The sequence below is a fragment of the Triticum aestivum genome, chromosome 7D (assembly GCF_018294505.1).
Source record: "Triticum aestivum cultivar Chinese Spring chromosome 7D, IWGSC CS RefSeq v2.1, whole genome shotgun sequence".
Classification (NCBI taxonomy): domain Eukaryota; kingdom Viridiplantae; phylum Streptophyta; class Magnoliopsida; order Poales; family Poaceae; genus Triticum; species Triticum aestivum.
This window is the reverse complement of record NC_057814.1, coordinates 9,476,084-9,501,397: the sequence shown is the minus strand read 5'-3', so window position 1 is coordinate 9,501,397 and position 25,314 is coordinate 9,476,084. Positions and strand designations below refer to the sequence as shown.

At 44.5% G+C, this 25,314-nt stretch overlaps 1 pseudogene; it reads left to right on the top strand.

The window, feature by feature from the left end:
* The first annotated feature begins 765 nt into the window (after positions 1-765).
* Positions 766-1,220, top strand: LOC123170598 (RING-H2 finger protein ATL70-like; annotated as a pseudogene).
* Positions 1,221-25,314: the final 24,094 nt, after the last annotated feature.

Here is a 25,314-nt window from a genome sequence, read left to right as displayed (position 1 = left end):
TGTGATTCCGCCGTGTTGACGCGCGTACATGGAAAGAAGCCAAGCAGCCAGCAAATCAATCAAGCGCCGGCCGGATGCGCACGTACTACTACTACTGTCTCTTGGCTGATCGATCCAAGCTATCAGGCGAGGGTACGAGACACGAGATTTTATGGCAACAGGTACATATCCTATTCCTATTCCTGTCCAAGCTGGTTGCTTCCAACACACATGTGCACGGCTTATTGATCTTTTTTTCGTACTAACTAACGAACACTGCCAACTAAAATGAAAACGAACACTGGCCAGGCGTACCTGACCGGCCTCAGTCGATCGACAGGTGCACCTGACCTGCCTGTCTGTACCCGACACATGCACGATTGTGGATCGACCCACCTCACCCGGCCTATGATTAACCACGCATTAATCTTTATCACGACACATTATACCCAGTCACGCCTCAACAGTTGATTAGCTAAGCACGTGCACTCTATGTGTCTGTGTCTGTCAACTGTACGGTACATGTCTAGCTGCTCTGCACACACATAGATGTCTGTCTACATCTTGGCTGATCGATGTACTAGCTATCATGAGCTATCATCCACACAAAGCTAATCTCCTTTATTTCCCTGTCCATGTCTACCTGCTCTGCTTCTCCTTCCTTATAAAGGCCGGAGCAATCTTTGTGTTGTGAGCCACTGCCATGCATGTGAGACTGAGACCCCTCCTCCTCCACTTCCTCATCTCTCTCTCTAGCTCGATTGCACGATGGAGACCAGCTAGCTAATGGGCTTCCGGGCGGCGGTGCCCAGGCTCCTGCCCACCTCGTCTTCCTCCTTGCTGCCCACCTCCGCCGCCTCTCTTCCTGGCTGCTCGGCGCCAGCATCGGCTACCCAAACAACGCGGACTACGCCGACCACCACCACCACCACCAGGGGCAGTACCACGACGACCACGGCCTCAAGGAGCTGGAGGAGCACTGCCCGGCCGTTCACTTCGACGAGCTCTCCGTATCCAACGCCGGCACCAGCGCTGGGACGCCCATCCTCCTAGAGGGATACGTGGTGTGCCTCGGCGACTTCCATGGCACCGCGCGTGTGCGCCGGCCACGGAAGTGCCGGCACGTCTTCCACTTTGGCTGCCTCGACCGCTGGGCCGCTCACGGCCACCGCACCTGCCCGCTCTGCCGGCCTCCGTTCCTCCCGCCCTTCCTCCTGCCCATGCCGTTCCCAACATCGTGATTCACGCAGGGTATTATTTGCATAATTTCGCGACTGCTGCTGGCGAATCCTGAGGAGAAGTTCCGAATTTTCGGCCATGGTAGAGAGGTGTTGAAATATTTTTCCGAGCGGCACCTCCTTTGAAGAGATTATCACAATATCGTCCCTACTCCCTAGGATGGGGATTAGTTCCTTGTTCAAGCTTTAGTTAATTTGGGTTTCACTCTAATGGATTTGGTCTCCACAGTAAAATCCATACACCATGAAGAATAATAGGACATATACACAACAGGAAATAGGTTAGATTATAGGAAGTAGGTATAGGGGTGAATCTGTACATATATGCATTGAGATAGGTTTTTGCCCTGCTCACCTTTAGTTCTTGCTAAGACTTTAGCGGTGCCATTTATTTCATCCTTTATACTACCACTAGCAGTTTGGGGCTAACTCTTCTTTAGAGTTTGATAGATACTTTGTGTATTGCATGCTCTCTTGGAACTGCATTTGGATTCAACTAGATTGCCTTATTTAATCTCGTATGTCAACTCTAAAGTCTGAACTCTGATGATATGATTGCTGCATACCTACCAAGACATGACAATTTTTGTTCTTATATACAAAAGAACCCGTCCACTAATATCTGTTTCACTGACAGATGTACAAAGTAAAATGTAACCAAACGTCAATGACACATCAGTAAACATCCTCCCGGTTCAAGAATAGAAGCGAAGATGACGAAACTAATAAATAGGCTAATATTGAAATTGGTGACAAAATAATCACAACATATTCCTTATACTCATGAATTGTGTAGGATCCTGCATCGAGATATTTATAGATAAACATAGACAAATGCAATATAATATATATAGAACCGCCAGGCACAATGCATGTGCAGGCCATCCAACCTAGATCCAACATATGTCCTGCTTCTCTTATCTCTAAACAAATGGAATAAAGACATGCAATTTTTTTTGCTTGGTTTTTTTAGCTTTAGATCGACATAATTTATTTCAACAAAACAACATGAAATATTTTTTGAAAATTACAATATAATTTTCATGATGGAAATTTGTGTTATTTGCTAGAACTGTCTAAAGTTTTAAGTATTGCTATGTGAACATGTGTTAAATATAATGTAAATACTAGTTAAATTTTGTGATAATGAGATGTAAAGATAAAAATGTTTAGTATAAAGAGCAATATAGCGAATAATCATGAGTGGACATGCGGCCATGCACTGCCGAAATCCACACTGCATGCACTCTCGTGATTTGTGCAAACTGAATACGTGTGAGCTGTATAATGATTCAAACCTCCCGTACAACACTCTATCTCGCATATTTTCCCAGCTAACGTGCGCAGTTGATGGCCCGCTGGACAGTAGCAGGGCATTGAATCGAAGTCTGGGCCTCACGCATCTCAGTCCTAACGGCTAGTTGCAGGACACTCCCCGCGGTCCTTTTTAAACGGCATGCTTGCTCGCTCACAATCATATTCTTACTTCTCCTGCTTCTTCATCTCTCTCAGTTCACCGTCCTGATTTCGCATGCATCTGTCTATCGTTATGTATCACTGCTTGAACAGAATCAAGCATGTCTGAAGAACATTTTCATCCTCAGCGTCATGAACCTGCTGCTGATGACCATTATCTGCATGCACAAGCTCTTATCTCCCCAGCGCAGTGCATTTGCTCTAGCCCCTCATATGTATCCATCGAGATGGATTTGATGTAGTTCCCATATGTATCACGGGCGATGGATTTGCTGTAGTCCCCGTATGTATTGTTTTTCCTCTCCGGCTGCTCTATGTTTCCGCATCTATCTACCAGTGCATGCAGCTTTCGTACATACGCAGCATGATGGCCTATCAATAATTAAACACATTAAGCTACGCGTAAAGGGCGGCCAACTAGCTATGCCACGTGGCGCAAGCTGGTTGGCCGCGGTGAGAAATCTTTTGAATTTTTTTTAGATGAAGATGTGGATTATTTTTTAAATGTATTTTTTTAGATGGAGGTGAGGACTTCTAGTATTTTTTAAATGGAGGTTATTCAAAGTTACACTCGCAGGTAGGCTGTGGTGGTAATTTTTTCTTTTTTACTTCTTTTTAGATGAAGGTGATGATTTTTTTCTGAAATGTTTTCTTAGACGGAGGCGATGACTCTATGTATTTTTTTAAATGGAAAAAACGTGTGCACAATTGATGGGCGTATACAGGGGGAGGCTTGGGGGGAGATAGGTGGTGCGATGGCTCAATTATGCCCACCCAGGAAACGAGCACAGTTATTCCATCGCCTGGGCCGGGCACGTGGGCTTGGTATTCGTATGATCAATTGAATGACGCCTGGCCCTCTAGTGCGGCATATAGCACGGCGTATTCCGGGGAGCTGGTAATTGACGCATCGCGTATCGCAAGAGTGCTATAAAAAGTAGCAATCGCGGCGCGCTAGCGGACAGCCGGAATTTCGGCAGCGTGTGGCTGCATGTCCCGAAAATTCACGTCCGCAATATAGACCTTTCACAAATTATATGTATTTTCATATGTATGGTTGGTCGTTCGCTGTATTCATAATATTGCAGCCGCCGTATATTATTCTCTAAAGAAGAAAAATAAAACCGCATGCCACAGGAGTCGAACCCCCCAATCTCGCCATGCATACTAACGATGCTAGACAACCGAGTTAGGAACGGATCACAGTTTCAATGCAGCGCTAAATTTAAAGTAATAATTAGAACGGTAGATCTTTTTTTCAATATTTCTTGGAAAACAAATATGAACAAATTTCTTGAAAATGCGAACATTGTTTCAAAATCTTAAACAAATTTCAAATAATTTTTTTACTCGGAACAATTCCTTTAATTGTGAAAATTTTGAAATCTGAACAACTTTTCTAAAAGCGAATCTAAAGTATACACTGAACATTTTCTTAGTATACGGTGAACATTATACAAATAAATACTGAACATTTTCTAAATATACTGTGAACTTTATTCAAAAGCACGCTGAACAAAATGAACATTTTATATAGTGAACATTTTTTAAATGTATGATGACCATTTTTCTTCAATAAGGTGATTTAAAAAGAACATGAGCAAATTTTGGAAAATTAACAAACTTGGAATTTTGAATTCTTATTGAAATTTGGAATTCCAACTCCGCCTATGCTGTCTCAGCATAGCCAGTCCCAAGCCCGGGTAAAGGAGGAGGGTTGTGATAGGCTTGGCGAGCCAACGTAAAAACTCAGCCACTCTTATGGAGATGAAAGAAGATTTTTGTTGAGGCGTAACCCTCTCAGCGACGCGCCACATCGGAACCCGGGTGTGGTGGAAAATGGGCAAGGGCCGGGCCGTCACCCCCCAGGTGGTGCACCGTATCTTGATCTGGATATGGTGGCAAGTGAGCGAGGATCGGGTCTTCGCATCCTTAGTGGCGCGCTACATCGGCGCCCGGATGTAGTGGAAAATGAGCAAGGGTCTTCGCATTTGACTCGACGAGTGCGAAGGGTAAGGAAGCTAGGCGAGCCTAGGAGGATTCACTTAGGGAGTGGGAACGTAGGGTCTCTGACAGGGAAGCTTCGGGAGCTAGTTGATGCAGCGGTGAGGAGAGGTGTTGATATCCTTTGCGTCCAAGAAACCAAATGGAGAGGACAGAAGGCGAAGGAGGTGGAGGATACTGGCTTCAAGCTGTGGTACACGGGGACGGATGCAAATAGAAATGGCGTAGGCATCCTGATCAACAAGAGCCTCAAGTATGGAGTGGTAGACGTCAAGAGACGTGGGGACCGGATTATCCTGGTCAAGCTGGTAGTTGAGGACTTGGTTCTCAATGTTATCAGCGCGTATGCCTGATGTCTACTACGCAACCTTCTCCTTGTAGACGTTGTTGGGCCTGCAAGTGCACAGGTTTGTAGGACAGTAGCAAATTTCCCTCAAGTGGATGACCTAAGGTTTATCAATCCGTAGGAGGCGTAGGATGAAGATGGTCTCTCTCAAGCAACCCGGCAACCAAATAACAAAGAGTCTCTTGTGTCCCCAACACACCCAATACAATGGTAAATTGTATAGGTGCACTGTTCGGCGAAGAGATGGTGATACAAGTGCAATATGGATGGTAGATATAGGTTTTTGTAAACTGAAAATATAAAAACAGCAAGGTAGCAAGCGGTAAAAGTGAGCATAAACGGTATTGCAATGATAGGAAACAAGGCCTAGGGTTCATACTTTCAATAATGACATAATTGGATCATATAACTATCCCTCAACATGCAACAAAGAGTCACTCCAAAGTCACTAATAGCGGAGAACAAACGAAGAGATTATGGTAGGGTACGAAACCACCTCAAAGTTATTCTTTCCAATCAATCCATTGGGCTATTCCTATAAGTGTCACAAACAGCCCTAGAGTTCGTACTAGAATAACACCTTAAGACACAAATCAACCAAAACCCTAATGTCACCTAGATACTCCAATGTCACCTCAAGTATCCGTGGGTATGATTATACGATATGCATCACGCAATCTCAGATTCATCTATTCAACCAACACATAGAACCTCAAAGAGTGCCCCAAAGTTTCTACCAGAGAATCAAGACGAAAACGTGTGCCAAACCCTATGCATAAGTTCATGGGCGGAACCCGCAAGTTGGTCACCAAAACATATTTCGAGTGAATCACGTGATATCCCATTGTCACCACAGATACGCATGGCAAGACATACATCAAGTGTTCTCAAATCATTAAAGACTCAATGCGATAAGATTACTTCAAGGGGAAAACTCAATCCATTACAAGAGAGTAGAGGGGAAGAAGAAACATAAGATCCAACTATAATAGCAAAGCTCGCGATACATCAAGATCGTGCCAAATCAAGAACACGAGAGAGAGAGAGAGATCAAACACATAGCTACTGGTACATACCCTCAGCCCCGAGGGTGAACTACTCCCTCCTCGTCATGGAGAGCGCCGGGATGATGAAGATGGCCACCGGTGAGGGTTCCCCCCTCCGGCAGGGTGCCGGAACAGGGTCCCGAGAGGTTTTTGGTGGCTATAGAGGCTTGCGGCGGCGGAACTCCAGATCTATTCTCTGTTCTGGAAGTTTTAGGATACGTAGGTATATATGGGTGCAGGAAGTACGTCGGTGGAGCTTCGAGGGCCCCACGAGGCAGGGGGCGCGCCCTAGGGGGTGGGCGTGCCCCCCACCCTCGTGGGCACCTCCCTTCTCTCCTGACATGGGGTCCAAGTCCATCCGGTAGCTTTCCTTCCAAAAATAACTTCTCCAGTTGATTTCGTTCCGTTTCGACTTCGTTTGATATTCCTTTTCTTCGAAACACTGAAATAAGCAAAAAACAGCAAATCTGGGCTGGGCCTCCGGTTAATAGGTTAGTCCCAAAAGTAATATAAAAGTGGATAATAAAGCCCATAATCATTCAAAACAGATAATAAAATAGCATGAATGCTTCATAAATTATAGATACGTTGGAGACGTATCAGCATCCCCAAGCTTAATTCCTGCTAGTCCTCGAGTAGGTAAATGATAAAAGAAAGAATTTATTAAGTGTGAATGCTAGAAGGTGCACAAGTTTGATCAATGATAATTTCAATCACCTTTTCTAGCATGATTATATGTCATAAAAATAGTTCATCTCATAAAACTTCTCATGATCAAGTAACAAGCAATTCACATGTTGAAGCATGGACCAAAAACTAGCAAACTTCATTCTCAGTCATCAAGCAATTGCAATTCATCTTATTTTCAGGAATAGCAAACTCCACATACTCAACTATCATATAGTCTTCTACAATTGCTAACACTCACACAATACTAATGGTTATGGAGTTTCAATCGGGCACTGAGAAAGATAGGGGCTTATAGTGTTGCCTCCCAACGTATTCACCTTTGGGTGATGTCAGCAATAATAGTTCATGCTAACTTACATCCAATTGGATATATATATCAGGATCACCCCAACACAAAGTTCTTGCCAAAGGATAAAATGAAAAAGGGAAAGGTGAAGATCACCATGACTCTTGCATAAAAGTAAAAGATAGGCCCTTCGCAGAGGGAAGCAGGGATTTGCAGAGGTGTCAGAGCTCGAAGCAAAAACATAGATGAAAATAATTTTGAGAGGTATGCTTTCATTGTCAACATAACGACCAAGAGCTCCCAATATCTTCCATACTACATACATTATAGGCGGTTCCCAAACAGAAAGGTAAAGATTTTTACTCCCCCTCCACCAACAATCATCAATCCATGGCTTGTCCGAAACAACGGGTGCCTCCAACTAACATCAAACCCCGGGGAGTTTTGTTTGCAATTATTTTTTATTTGATTTCGATCTTTTGATCATGGGACTGGGCATCCCAGTTACCAGCCATTTTCTCGTGAATGATGAGCGGAGTCCACTCATCGTGAGAATAACCCACCTAGCATGGAAGATACTGCTAACCCGTAGTCGCTACATGAGCGATTCGGGCATACAAAACAGATTATTATTTGAAGGTTTAGAGTTTGGCACATGCAAATTTACTTGGAATGGCAGGTAAATACCGCATATAGGTAGGTATGGTGGACTCTCATGGCAAAACTGGGTTTAAGGATATTTGGAAGTACAAGTAGTATCTTTACTTCGTGCAAGGAATTTTGGCTAGCATGAGGGGGAAAGGCAAGATCAACATGTTTGAATGATCCATGACAATATACTTTAACTGAGATGTGAGAAAACATAACCCATTACGTTGTCTTCCTTGTCCAACATCAACTCTTTAGCATGTCATACTTAATGAGTGCTCACAATTATAAAAGATGTCTAAGATAGTATATTTATATGTGAAATCTCTCTTCCTTCAATATTCTTTCACGAATTGTTCAAATGACCAATACAATGCTTGCTAACCTTCAATAAATTTACAACCTCCACTTCTTAAATGTGAAGTCATTACTCCCAACGGGGTAAGCATATGAAACATATATAAATTCAGATTTATGACATTCAACTCATTCAACCATTTACTCATAGGATATAAGTGAAGCACACGAGTAAATGACAAACTACTCCAAAAAGATATAAGTGAAGATCAATGAGTAGCTAGATAATTATGTAGCCATGTGAAGACTCTCTCTAATTTAAGAATTTCAAATCTTGGTATTTTATTCAAACAGCAAGTAAAGCAAAATAAAATGACATTGCAAGGATAGCACAACTCATGTGAAGAAGCAAAAACTTAGGCTCAACCGATACTAACCGATAATTGTTGAAGAAGAAAGGTGGGATGCCTACCGGGGCATCCCCAGGCTTAGATGCTTGAGACTTCTTGAAATATTATCTTGGGGTGCCTTGGGAATCCCCAAGCTTGAGCTTTTGTGTTTCCTTAATTCCTTTTATGTCTCGGTTTCCTAAATCTCAAAAGCTTCATACACACCAAACTCAACAAGAACTCGTGAGATAGGTTAGTATAAATCAACGCAAAACTTTATCATCCTCTACTGTAACAAATCACTAAAATTATTATTCAACATTGCATACTAAATGACTCTGCATATTTAATACTCCTATCATCAAATAGAATCATTAAACAAGCAAACATATGCAAACAATGCAAACATAACAGCAATCTGCCAAAACAGTATTGTCTGTAAAGAATGCAAGATTCATCATACTTCCCTAACTCCAAAAATTATAAAATAAAATTACCACTGTAGTAAATTTATCAGAGCTTATTATGAAAAAGGTTTCAACATTTTATCACATTCTGACTTTTCTAAGGAATTTTTGCAACAGTGGTAAACTTTCTGTTTTGAAACAGCAACATGTATACTAGCAAAATAAGCATGGTAGAGGCTATCCTTGACATTTTTATTGAAAATATAGATGCAAAATATTATTCTAAATAACAGCAAGCAAATACTAACACAAGAAAATGACGCTCCAAGCAAAACACATATCATGTGGTGAATAAAAATATAGCTCCAACTAAAGTTAACGATGAACGAAGACGAAAGAGGGGATGCCTTCCGGGGCATCCCCAAGCTTAGGCTCTTGGTTATCCTTGAATATTACCTTGGGGTGCCTTGGGCATCCCCAAGCTTAGGATCTTGCCACTCCTTATTCCATAGTCCATCGAAGCTTTACCCAAAACTTGAAAACTTCACAACACAAAACTTAACAGAAAACTCGTGAGCTCCGTTAGCGAAAGAAAACAAAACACCACTTCAAGGTACTGTAATGAACTCATTCTTTATTTATATTGGTGTTAAACCTACTGTATTCCAACTTCTCTATGTCTTATAAACTATTTTACTAGCCATAGATTCATCAAAATAAGCAAACAACACACGAAAAACAGAATCTGTCAAAAACAGAACAGTCTGTAGTAATTTGTAACTAACGCAAACTTCTGGAACTCCAAAAATTCTAAAATAAATTGGTGGACCTGAGGAATTTGTCTAGTAATCATATGCAAAAAGAATCAACTAAATATCACTCTCCAGTAAAACTTTGAAGCTAATGTCGTGAGCGCTAAAGTTTCTGTTTTTTACAGCATGATCATAAAGACTTCACCCAAGTCTTCCCAAAGGTTCTACTTGGCACAAACACTAATTAAAACATAAAACCACATCTAAACAGAAGCTAGATGTATTATTTATTCCTAAACAGAACCAAAAAGTAAGAAACTAAAATAAAATTGGGTTGCCTCCCAACAAGCGCTATCGTTTAACGCCCCTAGCTAGTTATTATGATTTCAATGATGCTCACATAAAAGATAAGAATTGAAACATAAAGAGAGCATCATGAAGAATATGACTAGCACATTTAAGTCTAACCCACTTCCTATGCATAGGGATTTTGTGAGCAAACAACTTATGGGAACAATAATCAACTAGCGTAGGAAGGCAAAACAAGCATAACTTCAAAACTTTAAGCACATAGAGAGGAAACTTGATATTATTGCAATTCCTACAAGCATATATTCCTCCCTCATAATAACTTTCAGTAGCATCATGAATGAATTCAAAAATATAACCAGCACCTAAAGCATTCTTTTCATGATCTACAAGCATAGAAATTTTATTACTCTCCACATAAGCAAAATTCTTCTCATTCGGAATAGTGGGAGTATCATAAGAGACTTGAATACTATAAATTGTTTCCACATTAAAAGAGTAATGTTCAGAGTAAGGGTACTCATAATCATGACAAGTTTTATAAATATAATCATCACTACTCTTTATAGCATAAGTTTTATTACAATAATCATCATAAGTAGCAACTTTGTTCTCATCATAATCAATTGAAACCTCTTCCGAAATAGTGGATACATCACTAAATAAAGTCATGACCTCTCCAAATCCACTTTCATAAATATTATAAGATTCAACATCCTCCAAAATAGTGGGATCATTACTTCCTAAAGTTGACACTCTTCCAAACCCACTTTTATAAATATAATCATCATAAGTAGAAGGCATGCTATCATCATAATTACTTTGCATATCAAAACTTGGGAGGCTAAAAATATCATCATTATTAAACATAGCATCCCCAAGCTTGGGACAAACATTGATTGCAGCAAATATATTCTCAAATATGTCATTCTCGTCAAACATAGCTTCCCCAAGCTTGGGCCTTTTCATATCATAAGCATAATCACTCTCATCATTAATAGTATAGATAGCACCAATAGTATAGCAATTATTATATTCTTCCAAGCAAGTGCCAAAAAGATTTTCAAGATCATAAGGAGTATCATTATCTTCCCAATCATAATAATCAGAACAAGCAATAGGCATAACTAGATCATCATCAAGTGCATCATCTTCCACAATTATTTTTGATTCATTTTCATGAGGCACAACAATAATAGGAGCAACCTTATTTGGGAGAGATACCTTTTTACCTCTCTTCCTTTTCCTTTTCTTCTTCTTCACCACATCATGTGTGGGTTTAATCCTCTTTTTGGAACTCCTTATTGATGAGATTGGTTGAATAGAAGGCTCCTCCTCGTTACCTGATTCATCATAAGAAATAATAGGAGGATATTGGGAGGTCTCTTCCCTTTCGTTAGTATTTTATTCATCTTCTATTTGTTTTCTTTTCTTTATGTAATTGGCAATATAAGGATTTTCAATACAATTCACCGCACAATACATATAAATCCTCTCTAGATCAAAATCAAGAAATCTATCAAGATTAAATTTCGGAATACCCTCAGTTATACGTTTCATTTCTTCATACCCCAAAAGAAGGCTAAGATCTTTATGATGCTCAAGGGTAATCAAATTATCACAATATTTGGACACGACTTGATCATGAAACAAATAGCATTGGAGCTTTAAATGACCATCTTCATTGTAAAGTTCACAAGGGGCGCGATAAATATTGAATCTTTCAGTGCAATCATCTAGACTCTCTTGCAACAATTTAGTTTTTAAGTCCTTATGCCTCTTGCAGTATCTATCTTCCCTATTTGGTGTGTACTCACAAACCCAATGCACTCCACAAAAATTGACATGTTTATAGGAGACATTTTCATCATAACTAGTGCAATCATCATTAGTACTATGGATATTCAAGGAGTTCATACTAACAACATTGCAATCATCCTCATCATTCAAAGATTTAGTGCCAAACATTTTAATGCATTCTTCTTCTAACACTTTGGCACAATTTTCCTTTCCATCATACTCACGAAAGATATTAAAAAGATGAAGCGTATGAGGCAAACTCAATTCCATTTTTTTGGTAGTTTTCTTTTATAAACTAAACTAGTGCTAAAACAAGAAACAAAAAGATTCGATTGCAAGATCTAAAGATATACCTTCAAGCACTCACCTCCCCGGCAACGGCGCCAGAAAAGAGCTTAATTGACAGGGGTGTGAGTGCCGCTTACCTAGCCTCCCCGGCAACGGCGCCAGAAAAGAGCTTGATGTCTACTACGCAACCTTCTCCTTGTAGACGTTGTTGGGCCTGCAAGTGCACAGGTTTGTAGGACAATAGCAAATTTCCCTCAAGTGGATGACCTAAGGTTTATCAATCTGTAGGAGGCGTAGGATGAAGATGGTCTCTCTCAAGCAACCCTGCAACCAAATAACAAAGAGTCTCTTGTGTCCCCAACACACCCAATACAATGGTAAATTGTATAGGTGCACTAGTTCGGCGAAGAGATGGTGATACAAGTGCAATATGGATGGTAGATATAGGTTTTTGTAAACTGAAAATATAAAAACAGCAAGGTAGCAAGCAGTAAAAGTGAGCGTAAACGGTATTGCAATGATAGGAAACAAGGCCTAGGGTTCATACTTTCACTAGTGCAAGTTGTCTCAACAATAATAACATAATTGAATCATATAACTATCCCTCAACATGCAACGAAGAGTCACTCCAAAGTCACTAACAGCGGAGAACAAACGAAGAGATTATGGTAGGGTACGAAACCACCTCAAAGTTATTCTTTCCAATCAATCCATTGGGCTATTCGTATAAGTGTCACAAACAGCCCTAGAGTTCGTACTAGAATAACACCTTAAGACACAAATCAACCAAAACCCTAATGTCACCTAGATACTCCAATGTCACCTCAAGTATCCGTGGGTATGATTATACGATATGCATCACGCAATCTCAGATTCATCTATTCAACCAACACATAGAACCTCAAAGAGTGCCCCAAAGTTTCTATCGGAGAATCAAGACGAAAACGTGTGCCAACCCCTATGCATAAGTTCATGGGTGGAACCCACAAGTTGGTCACCAAAACATATATCAAGTGAATCACGTGATATCCCATTGTCACCACAGATATGCACGGCAAGACATACATCAAGTGTTCTCAAATCATTAAAGACTCAATCCGATAAGATTACTTCAAGGGGAAAACTCAATCCATTACAAGAGAGTAGAGGGGGAGAAGAAACATAAGATCCAACTATAATAGCAAAGCTCGCGATACATCAAGATCGTGCCAAATCAAGAACACGAGAGAGAGAGAGATCAAACACATAGCTACTGGTACATACCCTCAGCCCCGAGGGTGAACTACTCCCTCCTCATCATGGAGAGCGCCGGGATCATGAAGATGGCCACCGGTGAGGGTTCCCCCCTCCGGCAGGGTGCCGGAACAGGGTCCCGAGAGGTTTTTGGTGGCTACAGAGGCTTGCGGCGGCGGAACTCCAGATCTATTCTCTGTTCTGGAAGTTTTAGGATACGTAGGTATATATGGGTGCCGGAAGTACGTCGGTGGCGCTTCGAGCGCCCCACGAGGCAGGGGGGCGCCCTAGGGGGGTGGGCGCGCCCCCACCCTCGTGGGCACCTCCCTTCTCTCATGACGTGGGGTCCAAGTCCATCCGGTAGCTTTCCTTCCAAAAATAACTTCTCCAGTTGATTTCGTTCCGTTTCGACTTCGTTTGATATTCCTTTTCTTCGAAACACTGAAATAAGCAAAAAACAGCAAATCTGGGCTGGGCCTCCGGTTAATAGGTTAGTCCCAAAAGTAATATAAAAGTGGATAATAAAGCCCATAATCATTCAAAACAGATAATAAAATAGCATGAATGCTTCATAAATTATAGATACGTTGGAGACGTATCAATGCCCCGCAAGTAGGCCACAATGAGAACACCAAGAGGGAGTTCTGGGAAGGCCTAGAAGACATGGTTAGGAATGTACCGATTGGTGAGAAGCTCTTCATAGGAGGAGACCTCAATGGCCACATGGGTACATCTAACACAGGTTTTGAAGGGGCGCATGGGGGCTTTGGCTATGGCATCAGGAATCAAGAAGGAGAAGATGTCTTAAGCTTTACTGTAGCCTACAACATGATTGTAGCTAACACCCTCTTTAGAAAGAGAGAATCACATCTGGTGACTTTTAGTAGTGGCCAACACTCTAGCCAGATTGATTTCATCCTCTCGAGAAGAGAAGATAGGCGTGCGTGCCTAGACTGTAAGGTGATACCTGGAGAGAGTGTTGTACCCCAGCATAAGCTGGTGGTTGCTGACTTCCACTTTCGGATTCGTGTCCAGCGGGATAAGCGTGCCAAAGTCGCTAGAACGAAGTGGTGGAAGCTCAAGGGGGAGGTAGCTCAGGCGTTCAAGGAGAGGGTCATTAAGGAGGGCCCTTGGGAGGAAGGAGGGGATGCGGACAATGTGTGGATGAAGATGGCGACTTGCATTCGTAAGGTTGCCTCGGAGGAGTTTGGAGTGTCCAGGGGAAGGAGAAGCGAAGATAAGGATACCTGGTGGTGGAATGATGATGTCCAGAAGGCGATTAAAGAGAAGAAAGATTGCTTCAGACGCCTATACCTGGATAGGAGTGCAGACAACATAGAGAAGTACAAGATGGTGAAGAAGGCTGCAAAGCGAGCTGTTGGTGGAGCAAGGGGTCGGGCATATGAGGACCTCTACCAACAGTTAGGCACGAAGGAAGGTGAAAGGGATATTTATAAGATGGCCAAGATCCGAGAGAGGAAGGCGAGGGATATTGGCCAAGTCAAATGCATCAAGGACGGAGCAGGCCAACTCTTGGTGAAGGACGAGGAGATTAAGCATAGATGGCGGGAGTACTTCGACAAGCTGTTCAATGGGGAGAATGAGAGTTCGACCATTGAACTGGACGACTCCTTTGATGAGACCAGCATGCGTTTTGTGCGGCGAATCCAGGAGTCTGAAGTCAAAGAGGCTTTAAAAAGGATGAAAGGAGGCAAGGCGATGGGCCCTGATTGTATCCCCATGGAGGTGTGGAAAGGTCTCGGGGACATAGCGATAGTATGGCTAACCAAGATTTTCAACCTCATTTTTCGGGCAAAAAAGATGCCAGAAGAATGGAGACGGAGTATATTAGTACCAATCTTCAAGAACAAGGGGGATGTTCAGAGTTGTACTAATTACCGTGGAATTAAGCTGATGAGCCATACAATGAAGCTATGGGAGAGTGTCATTGAGCACCGCTTAAGAAGAATGACAAGCGTGACCAAAAATCAGTTTGGTTTCATGCCTGGGAGGTCGACCATGGAAGCCATTTTCTTGGTACGGCAACTTATGGAGAGATATAGGGAGCAAAAGAAGGACTTGCATATGGTGTTCATTGACTTGGAGAAGGCCTATGATAAGATACCACAGAATGTCATGTGGTGGGCCTTGGAGAAACACAAAGTCCAGTAAAGTACATTACCCTCATCAAGGACATGTACGATAATGTTGTGACTAGTGTTCGAACAAGTGATGTCGACACTGATGACTTCCCGGTTAAGATAGGACTGCATCAGGGGTTAGCTTTGAGCCCTTATCTTTTTGCATTGGTGATGGATGAGGTCACAAGGGATATACAAGGAGATATCCCATGGTGTATGCTCTTTGCGGATGATGTGGTGCTAGTTGACGATAGTCGGATGGGGGTAAATAGGAAGTTAGAGTTATGGAGACAAACCTTGGAATCGAAAGGGTTTAGGCTTAGTAGAACTAAAACCGAGTACATGATGTGCGGTTTCAGTACTACTAGGTGTGAGGAGGAGGAGGTTAGCCTTGATGGCCAGGTGGTACCCCAGAAGGACACCTTTCGGTATTTGGGGTCAATGCTGCAGGAGGATGGGGGTATTGATGAAGATGTGAACCACCGAATCAAAACCGGATGGATGAAGTGGCGCCAAGCTTCTAGCATTCTCTGTGACAAGAGAGTGCCACAAAAGCTAAAAGGCAAGTTCTATAGGACGGCGGTTCGACCCGCAATGTTGTATGGCGCTGAGTGTTGGCCGACTAAAAGGCGACATGTTCAACAGTTAGGTGTGGCGGAGATGCGCATGTTGAGATGGATGTGTGGCCACACGAGGAAGGATCGAGTCCGGAATGATGATATACGAGATAGAGTTGGAGTAGCACCAATTGAAGAGAAGCTTGTCCAACATCGTCTGAGATGGTTTGGGCATATTCAGCGCAGGCCTCCAGAAGCTCTAGTGCATAGCGGATGGCTAAAGCGTGCGGAGAATGTCAAGAGAGGGCGGGGTAGACCGAATTTGACATGGGAGGAGTCCGTTAAGAGAGACCTGAAGAATTGGAGTATCACCAAAGAGCTAGCTATGGACACGGGTGCATGGAAGCTTGCTATTCATGTGCCAGAGCCATGAGTTGACTGCGAGATCTTATGGGTTTCACCTCTAGCCTACCCCGACTTGTTTGGGACTAAAGGCTTTGTTGTTGTTGTTGTTATTGAAATTTGGAATTCCAGTTTATTAAACGGGAATAATTTTACAAAATATGAACTGTTTTTCAATACGTGAACAAAATTTGGAATTTCAAAGTTTTTTGAAAATTCAAACAAATATTGAAAATTCTGAACAATTTGTGAAAGTTTTGAGCTTATGAAAAACAAAAAGGAAACAGTGAAAAGAAACAGAATAACTTAAAAAAGAAAATAAAACAAAGAAATAAGCAGAAAAAAGAGGAAAATAAAAACATGAAGAAAACTGAAAAAAAACTTTAAAATAAAACAAAACAGTAAAAAAACTTAGAAAACCTTCTAAAAGGTTTCCAAAACCGGTTGCTTGCTCGAAGTGCGTTGGCCCTTGTCGGTCGGTTGCTTCGCTTCAGTGAAGCTGCGATGGTTTGACTCTCGCGGGCGGCAAATAGGTTTTGCCGTTCGGGGAGTAGAGACAGATAGAAATGGCAAAGCTAGGGATCAAACCCTCTAACTCCCATTGGTGACCTCTCGTTCTCGTTGGTAGGCACGTGAGCTGATAAGTTCCAGTGCCTAACTACAAAAACGCACACTCTAGAACTACCCCTTTGCGACCGGTCATGTAGCGAACCGGTCTTCTTCCCACTATTTCTTTATCTCTTTTTCTATTCTTTTTTTCTTTTTCATTTTTAGTTTTTGTTTCTTTTTCAGAAATGCTCGTACTTCTAAAAAATATTAAAATTTTAAATAAATATTTGCAGTTTCAAATTTGTTCATAAAATACAATATTCATATTTTACAAAATTGTATAGAAATTTGAATAAAATGTTCGTTTCTTTCAAAATTGCTCAGAGTGTCAAAATACGGACAGTTTTTTAAAATGGAGCAAACAAAATTTTGAACATGAACTTTTGAACATTTTATGAATAACACTAACAAATGTGAAATTAAAAAACATAAAATGCGAAATAAAAATTGAAACCAATTTTTATTCCCAAATTGTTTTGTATTTGTATAGAAAAAAACACCATGTTCAGTGTAGAGTGTTCGGTAGGCCACAAGGCTTGTACGACGAATTCAAGACACCGTGCCAAGTTGCTTTGTTTTTCACAAATTTTGTATTTTCTGGAGTTTTCTCAGTAAAACAAGGTGATAAAATGGCCAGACATGTCGCAACTTGCATAGGATGTCGGAAGTCGTTCAATCCAGACATGGATACCTAACATGGGCATACCCACCTGCTTGCAAAAGTCTGGGTCATTTCAAGAATGTCCAAAACTAGACCAGTTTCAACAGAGTGTGTCTGGGTAGGCGAGAAGGTTCCATCTGAACGCACGTTGTTTCTTGACATCCTTGAAAGGGCCCCAATTTTTTCCTGGTCTTGTATTGTATCACCAATTCAAAGCACTATGCCAAGTTGTTTGGGTTTTATTTATATTTTTGCATTTTCTGGAGTTTTCTCGGTGAAAAAAGCTTGATAAATGGTTGGACGTGATGCAACTTGCATACGGTGTTGGAATTTGTACAAAGCTGGCAAGGATGCCTACCATCGGCATGCCCATCTGCTTGCAAACGTAGTGTGCACTTATAGGCTAGAAGGTTTTGTTGAGGCAGGTTTTTTTGGCATCTGCCAAATGACTCAAAAAAATCCATGAAATTATATGACATATTCAAGGCACCATGCCAACTGTTTTTAGTTTTCGACAATTTTTGCATTTTCTCAAATTTTCTAGGTGAAAATTGGCCAATAAATGGTTGGACATGATGGAACTTGCATAAGAATAAGTTCAAACCTGCATGTATGCCTACCATGGGCATGCCTACCTGCTAGAAAAGTTGGGGCAATTTCAACGGAGGGCGTTCGGCTAGAGTGGAGAAAGATCCGTTTGAGAGCACGTGTTTTTCGGCATCCATCAAATGACCCCAAACTTTTTCCATGAGCTTTTATGACCAATTCATGGCACCATGCCAATTTGTTCGAGTTTTCGACAAATTTTGCATTTTTTGCAGTTTTCTCAGTCAGAAAAAGTCGATAAAATGGCCATACATGTTGCAACTTGCATACACTGTCGGAAATTGTTCAAACCTAGCGTAAATGCCTATCATGGGCATGCCTACCTAATTGCAAAAGTTGGGGTCATTTCAAGAATATACAAAACTATACATGTTCAACGGAGGGTGTCCGGGTAGGCTAGAAGGCTCCATCAGAGAGCAGGTTGCTTCTCGACATGCTTGAAATGACGCCAATTTTTTCATAACCTTGTATGAACAATTCAAGGCACCATGCCAAGTTTTTTAGGTTTTTGACAATTTTTTCATTTTCTGGAGTTTTCTCGGTTAAAAAAGGCCCATAAAAGGCCGAACATGCCGCAACATGCATACGACGTCGGAAATCATTCAAATCTAACATGGATGCCTACCATGGGCATGCCCACCTGCTTGCAGAAGCTGTGGTCATTTTAAGAATGTCGAAAAGTAGGCCATGTTCAACGAAGGGTGTTCGGGTAGGCTAGAAGGATCCATTTGGGAGCACCTTGTTTTGCTGCATCCTTGAAACTAGATGATACCCTGCGCATTGCTGCGGAAATTCGTAGTCCTATGCACATGGTAATAGAGTAAACTGAATAACTTTATTTGCATACAGTAGACGAAAAAATTGCAATGGACATAGTTATATAATTATAAACATTACAAAATGTGAATTACGTGAGAATATATTTTACTAAATATAGTTATATGACTTTAGTTTCAAACGATTTACATAAATATTAATGTGTAGAAACACACTAAGAACAGGGATTCTGGAATTTAGACACTATGAAAGGTGTTGAGGATATGGACCTGGGGGTCACCCGCCAGGAGGGCCGGGTTACTCCAAGGATCATTACCAGAAGCCCGGAGCTAAGTTTCAGGATAATGGGCCAGAGATGGGCTGAGACCCGGATATGGCTTAAAGCCCGTAGTTACAATCATTGTTATAGTAGACTTGTAGTGTAAGGCAAGTATTGTTTTAGAGCCCGAGCCGGACACTCTTATGAGCCGGCTCGGGACTCTAAAGGCTGCTGGGCGTCAGCCTCCCTATATAAAGGGACGACCCGGCAGCGGTTTGGGGACGACAACAATCTCTCCGAGAGCCGGGATAAGTGTTTAGTTCCCTGGCGATCGTAACCCTAATCAATAACACCTCGAACTGGACGTAGGCTTTTACCTTCACCGTAAGGGGCCGAACCAGTATAAACCCTCGTGTTCCTTGTCCCGCATAACCCCTTCAAGCTTCCTAGTTGCGATGGCTCCACGATTAAGTCCTAGCCCAAGGACATCTGCCGTGACAATTCCACGACAGTTGGCGCCCACCGTGGGGCCAGCGCACGGTGGATTTGAGTTCTTGAAGGGCAGCTTCGAAGGGCTCAAGGGATACGCTGTGGGCCAGATGACCAAGAGTCGTCGCGGCAGGCTCTACATCGACGACGCGGACTGGGGCCCCGACGCCGGCTCAGTGGAGTACGGGTACCGGGTCCCCTTTGGCGGAATTCATGTCTTCATTGGCAAGATGGATGAGCCGGGCCCCGAGCCGGGTCTCTGCGCCGATCTCATCGAAACGGCTCAGCGCGCCCGATCCGCCCGGGCCCGGCCTGCCTTAAAACGCGCTTTTGTGGGATGCATCCATGGAAGGCCCTCCGATCCATCTGGGTCTGGGGATGAGGCGGCCGCCGGCTCTGACGGCGAGTCGGCCGCTGATGAGTCAAACTCGTTGTACCAACTTCAAGATGGCAGGCTCATGAGTTATTCCGATGGCAACAGTATTCCGGACCTTTTTGAGCCGCCAAGTCAGGTCGGAGTTTTTATGGCTGGTGCGCAGCCTGTTCAGAACCCCGCTACCGGATCAGAAAATCCGGAGCCTTCCCCGGCTCAGGTGCTGATGGATCTCACAGATAAGATGACGGCCCTGTTAACTGCCACGGTTGACCCGGCAGATCAAGCCCAGCATGACGCGGAGGTGGCACAGTTAAAATTGGATCTGATGAAAGCAAAAGAGGATCTTGCAGCAGAAGGGATCAGGCTGGCGGCGGAGCGGGCGGCTCTCGACGCCCGGGCTCAGTTGATTCAGGCGCAGTCCTTCCAACTCACGATGGATCAGAACGCGGCCAACGAGGTCATGAGAAGGAGGCATCAGAAGGCCCAGTCTCGACTCCCGCCGGTTTACGATCCGCGCAATCTATTCAACACGCCGGGTGCGGGATCCAGTAACCCACCAGGTGTCATTGCGCCCGGGTCGGGACCCCTTATTCAGCCACTAGTAATGGGGCCTCCCCAGGCGCCCCCTGCCCCGCCTCAGTATGTGCCAATACCCCCGGGTCGTTACGATAACCCGCTGGAGAACATGGTAGCAGCGGCAGCACGACTGGCGGCTCTTCCCGTTGACGGCAATTCTCCGGCAGCCGTGGAAACCCGCCGGGTCAGGGAACTCCTGCAGACGGCCCTAGCGCAGCAAGAGGCGTACTCCTACAGCCGGGACAGGATCCACTCAACTCCTCGCCCAGGCCAGAGCCCGAGCTACAGCCGGCACATGGTCTCGGCGACCGGATCAAGTAATGTCCGACGCCATGGCCCGGCTCATGTTGGAACCTTCTACGCCGCAGACCAAGCACGGCAAGAGGTGGAGCAGGTGCCGCAATTGACGGCTTATCAGACCCCCCCGGCTTATCCAACGGCGTCCGTTGATGTGGGTATTTCTACCAGGACCGGGGGTGTCCCTTGTTTGGTGCCGGCCATCCGTAATGAACGTTTACCTAAGGATTTCAAGGGCCCTAGGAAGGTGCCTAACTATACAGCTGACTTACAGCCTGCGGCCTGGATTGAGAGTTATGAGATGGCCATGGAACTGCTAGAGGTCAGCGAGGCGGCCATGGCCAAATATTTCACCATGATGTTAGATGGAACTGCCCGCACGTGGTTAAAAGGGCTGCCACCGAACTCCATTGGGTCTTGGACCGAGCTGAAGGCCCGGTTCATTCAAAACTTCAAGGATACCTGTAGGCAGTCTATGTCAATTGTGGATTTGACTAACTGTAAGCAGCAGGAGGGCGAGTCCACGACCCATTGGGTTCGCCGGGTCAAGGAGATCATACATTCATCAGATAAGATGGACGCCGGCTCTGCAGTCTTGATGTTAGAACAGAATTGTCGTTTTGTGCCCCTAAAGATGAAGCTTGGGCGGCTTAAACGTGACTGCACGGATATGGGTACACTAATGGCGGCTCTTGTCAAATACGCTGATTCCGATGGTACCAAGGATCCCCCTTCAGATGATGAAAGGACAGGGAAGGGAAAGAAGAACGGCAATGGAAAGAGCCCCCAGTTTAACCCGGGGAATCAAGGAGGAGGCAAGCGCAAGGCCGATGGCAGCCTGGAGTTCGTAGCCAACACCCAAGTCAACAACCAGCGACGCAAGGGGAGGCCCCCTCCCCGAGGCGGCGGGTCAGGACCTTCTCTGGAGCAGCTGTTGAATGAACCTTGTCCGAGACACGGCTCTAGAGAGAAGCCAGCGACTCATCTGTGGAAGGATTGTGCTATCATGAAGGCCTTTAAAAACTACAATGGCCCGGGCGGCGGCCCAGGCGCAGGCGGCTCCGGCGCTGGCGGCTCTCATGGCCCGGGTGGCGGGTCAAATTCCGGTCCTCAGAACGGTCAAGGGGGCTTCAATCAACAGCAACAGGGGGTTATCAGACCAACCCGAAGCAACTTAGCGGTGGACAGTATCACGTGTTCACCACTAGTTTGTGCAAACGAGACGAGAAGCTTCACAAGAGGGCTGTTAATTCTGTTGAGCCGGCGGTTCCACGCTACTTACGGTGGTCGGAGCAGCCCATAGTGTGGAGTAGGGAGGATCACCCTCCCCGGGTGGATAACCCGGGCCACCTGGCCTTAGTAGTGGCTCCTCAGGTGGGAGGCTATAAATTCACAAAGGTACTCATGGATGGAGGCAGCAGTATCAACATCCTCTATTATGAGACTTTCCGTCGTATGGGGCTAGTTGATAAGAACCTCAGCCAGTCAAATACTATCTTCCACGGTGTGGTACCCGGTAAGTCGGCTTATCCAGTCGGCAAGATCGAATTGGAAGTGGCTTTTGGTGATGAGAACAACTACAGGGTGGAGAAGTTGACCTTTGAGGTGGTCAAGATAAGAAGTCCATACCATGCTATATTCGGACGGCCGGCTTACGCCAAGTTCATGGCACGGCCGTGTTATGTGTACTTACAGCTCAAGATGCCGGGTCACAATGGGACCATTACAGTTCACGGCAGCCGGAAGGTGGCTCTGGAGTGTGAGGAAGGTGACGTGGCTTATGCAGAGTCTGTTTGTGCCACAGAAGAGTTGAAATTTTATAAAGACAATGTTGACCCAACAGATATGACCTCTCCGAAAAAGCCAACCACGGAGAATGAACCAGCAATGAAGTTTAAATCGGCCGATGAGACTAAACTTGTTGATTTTGTTCCAGGTGACTCGTCTCAGCAGTTCAGCATCAGTGCAAATCTGGACCCGAAATAGGAAGGCGCGCTCATCGAGTTCATCCGTGAGAATAGGGACATCTTTGCATGGAAACCTTCTGACATGCCAGGTGTACCTAGAGAACTCGCTGAGCACACTCTCAATGTGGATCCAAAATTTAAGCCGGTCAGACAGTTCCTTCGACGGTTTAACGAAGAGAGGCGGAAGGCTATTGGTGAAGAAGTGGCCCGGCTTTTGGCGGCCGGGTTCATTGTTGAGGTTTTTCACCCAGAGTGGTTGGCTAACCCGGTGCTCGTACTTAAAAAGAACGGCACCTGGCGGATGTGTGTGGACTACACGGACTTGAACAAGGCGTGTCCGGCTGATCCTTTTGCTCTCCCCCGTATCGATCAAATCATTGACGCCACGGCAGGTTGTGCACGCTTAAGTTTCTTGGATGCTTATTCCGGGTATCATCAGATTAAGATGGCAGTTAAGGACCAGGAGAAGACGGCGTTCATCACTCCCTTTGGAGCCTTCTGCTATGTGTCTATGCCCTTTGGACTCAAGTGTGCACAGGCGACTTACCAGCGTTGTGTGCAGAATTGCCTTCATAAGCAGATCGGGCGCAATGTTCACGCTTACGTGGACGACATTGTGGTTAAATCCATCAAGGAGGAAACCCTGATAGATGACTTAAGGGAAACCTTCGACAATCTCCGGGTCTATAAGATGATGCTTAACCCGGCCAAATGTGTTTTTGGTGTTCCTGCAGGCAAACTATTGGGCTTCTTGGTTTCTGACAGGGGCATTGAGGCTAACCCAGAGAAGATCAAAGCTATCACTTCTCTAGCTCAGCCGGCATGTATAAATGACGTTCAGCGTTTGGCGGGTCGCATCGCTGCGTTAAGCCGGTTTATAAGCCGTTTGGGTGAGAAGGCTATGCCCTTATATCAATTGATGAAGAAAACTGATAACTTTGTCTGGAATGATGCAGCTAATACCGCCTTCGAGGATTTGAAAAAGCAACTGGCAGAGCCCCCCGTCCTTGCTGCTCCGGTTGATAAGGAGCCCTTGCTACTGTATGTAGCGGCAAACGCACGAGCTGTCAGCGTGGCTATTGTGGTGGAGCGCAAGGAGGCAGGTAAGGAACATCCGGTTCAGCGGCCGGTTTATTATGTCAGTGAGGTGCTCATTGAGTCCAAGCAGCGGTATCCGCATTGGCAGAAGCTCGTATATGGGGTATTTATGGCGAGCCGGAAGCTTAAGCATTACTTTCAAGGTCATCCCATCACTGTGGTCAGTTCCGCCCCTCTCGGTGATATTATCCAGAACAGAGAGGCTACAGGGAGAATTGCTAAGTGGGCTATAGAACTTGGACCTCATGACCTCAAATATGTGCCACGCACTGCTGTTAAGTCTCAGGCCTTGATAGATTTCATCAATGATTGGACAGAGTCACAAGTACCCGAGCAAAAGCCGGATAACACTTATTGGACTATTCACTTTGATGGGTCCAGGCAGCTGGAGGGCTCGGGGGCTGGTGTGGTCTTGGCTTCCCCTAAAGGTGACAAGTTCCATTATGTGCTACGGTTGATGTTTCCTTGCACTAATAATGCGGCTGAGTACGAGGCTTTGCTCCACGGTCTTCGGGTGGCTAAGGAGATGAGCTTAAGCCGGCTGAGGTGTTTTGGTGACTCAGACTTGGTGGCTCAACAAGTATCAGGCACCTGGGATTCTAAGGATCCTCTAATGGCGGCTTATCGCCGCGAGGTTGATGCCATTGCCGGGCACTTTCAGGGATATCAAGTGGAGCACATTGACCGCAGGAAGAATGAGGCGGCTGATGCTTTAAGCCGGCTCGGCTCTCAGCGAAAGCCGGTGCCGCCTAACACTTTCCTGGATGTCCTATATAACCCTTCGGTTAAGTTGCCTACAGAGGAGGACTTGGCTATCCCTGACCCGGAGGCACGACTGGTGGCGGCTCTTCATATCACACCAGACTGGACAATGCCATATCTGGCTTATATAACCCGGGGAGAGGTGCCTGAGGATGAAATTCTGGCCAGGCAAATAACCCGGCGGGCTAAGTCAATGATTGTTATCGATGGCGAGTTGCATCATCGCAGTGTTTCAGGGGCATTCCAGCGTTGTATCTCCCCTGAGGAAGGTCAAGAGATCTTGCGCGAGATCCATGAAGGGGATTGTGGCCATCATGCCGGTTCAAAATCTCTTGTGGCCAAGGCTTTCCGTCATGGTTTTTATTGGCTGACGGCTCACGCTGATGCAGAGGACTTGGTCAGTAAATGTGATGGCTGCCAAAGGTTCTCCCGACGGGCTCATGTGCCGGCTCAGGAATTGAGGATGATCCCGATCACTTGGCCCTTTGCGGTCTGGGGGCTTGATATGGTCGGGCCTTTTAAACGGTCCAAGGATAAGAAGACCCACCT